Raw genomic sequence first — 2185 nt, forward strand, 5'->3', positions numbered from 1 at the left:
ATGGATACCAAACTCATCAAGAGCTGTAATAGCAAATCAAGAGGCTATAGGATAAATCTCATTATCACAGAGTATGTTTGGTTACTGTGGTCCATTCTTTGTATATTAAGCATTGTGGTGTTAATTAATAATAGTTAAAAAACATCCCAAACACTGAGATGACAGCCAGTGGCAACCACAGGAACAATGCATTAAATGGGATGAATAGGGATGTGCATTTACATTGGTTCTTTTTACACAAATATGGAATTGCATAACTGCATACTCGGGGTTTTTTTGCATGGCATGCGAAGTTTTCAGGGGCAGCAGCTAGAGCGTGTGCTTTCCGATGGTCTTACCAAGGTCATCCACAAAAACAGTGGTTTTAAAGGACCAAAAACAAAAGGGCAGAGAATTCTCAAGTGAGATCATCAGGTATTCTGGTTGTCTACTCATACGCAAAGTTTTTAGTGACCTTAGCAGCAGTTACATAAGCATATGGAGAGGAAAACAAACTCGTATTAAATGCTGTAACACATATGGTCTCCTGACAGGATGTTCCAAGCCACGCAGTGATTTTACAGTCCATATGCACTGTACAGCAGTTCTTTGGTCTCAAAGCAGGAGTCAAAAATAGCATATCAGCATGAACTCTACATTCTTTGTCTTTTATGGGCACTCTGCATGTTAATAATGAAATACATAATACACTGTGGGTAGCTGCATTTAACAGCAAAAAAAAATGCCGTCTACTTGGGACTCGATCTTACTAGCCGATATCATATCACATATGATATACGATGTGCAAAAAAAACAGCATTTGGAGTAAATACTTTCCTGACGTGAAGCAGTTTAAGGTAAGGAAAGTATCATCAGCAATTTTATTTTGTTTGGGCAGGGAGTACCTGGAGAGCATGGAGGGAGCACCCCTCTGAACAGGAGGAGTATCTTCATACGGGGGAATATGTCTCCCGGGCTATCTAGGGCCACACGGTGTAACGACTACACCAGACCTCTCCTCTCCAGCCTCAAAGCGGAGGCTAATCAGAATCTCACCCCAGGAAGAGATCGTAAAAGGATGCCAAAGGGTGTAGAAGCACTAGTTGTACTGAAGCTGTTTTCTTGGTAATAAATATGTCTGTCGGCTGTACAAACTCGGAGTGCTATTAGCTGAATCTAAGCAAAATCTTGTCCTAGGATGAGACTGCCGAAGGATGCCAAAGGACATAGAAACACTAGTTGTACCGAAGCTAAGCTTTCTTCGTTATAAACAGAATCATAAAATCATAGAACGGTTAGGGTTGGAAGGGACCTTAAAGATCATCCAGTTCCAACCCCCTGCCATGGGCAGGGACACTTCCCACCAGACCAGGCTGCTCAAAGCTCCATCCAGCCTAGTCTCGAACACTTCCAGGGACGGGGCATCCACAATTTCCCTGGGCAGCCTGTTCCAGTGCCTCACCACCCTCACAGTAAGGAATTTCTTCCTGGTATCTACTCTAACTCTACCCTCTTCCAGTTTGAAGTCATCGCCCTTCGTCCTATCACTACATGCCCTTGTAAAAAGTCCCTCTCCAGCTTTCTTGTAGGCCCCCTTCAGATACTGGAAAGCTGCTATAAGGTCTCCCTGGAGTCTCCTCTAATATGTCTATCAGCTGTATAAACTCAGTCTGCTATTAGCTGAGTCTCTTCAGAGTCTCACCCCGGGATGACACTGCAAACGGGTGCCAAAGGACGTAGAAGCACTAGTTGTACCGAAGCTGTTTTCTTGGTTATAAATATGTCCGTTGGCCGCATAAACTCAGAGTGCTATTAGCTGTCATATTTTGGTCACACAAAAGATTCAATGACCCAGCCCAGCAGTCAACACTTGAGGAGTCAGTCTAAGAACTTGTTCCCAGTATGACATAGCCCAGTGTTAACTGGTCCACTACGACACCCTGCCCTGACTGCACAGCCAGGCACCTGCGGGGTTGCGGTCTCGGGGGGGAACCAGACCAAAAAACGCCATTCCAAAACCAACACCGTCAGGCTGTAGCGAAGGAAGCCGCGTCCCCCAGCACTGCCGAGCCGGCGCCCGGAGCCCGCGGCCGCCCGTCCGGCGCGGCGGGGACACCTCGGGGCGGCGGGGACACCACCTCGGGGCGGCCGCTCTCCGCGCCCGGGGCCGGGGGGGAGCGGGGCGGCGGGGCCGGCCGAGCCTCCG

Source organism: Chroicocephalus ridibundus, chromosome 4 (genome assembly GCF_963924245.1).
Source record: "Chroicocephalus ridibundus chromosome 4, bChrRid1.1, whole genome shotgun sequence".
Lineage (NCBI taxonomy): Eukaryota > Metazoa > Chordata > Aves > Charadriiformes > Laridae > Chroicocephalus > Chroicocephalus ridibundus.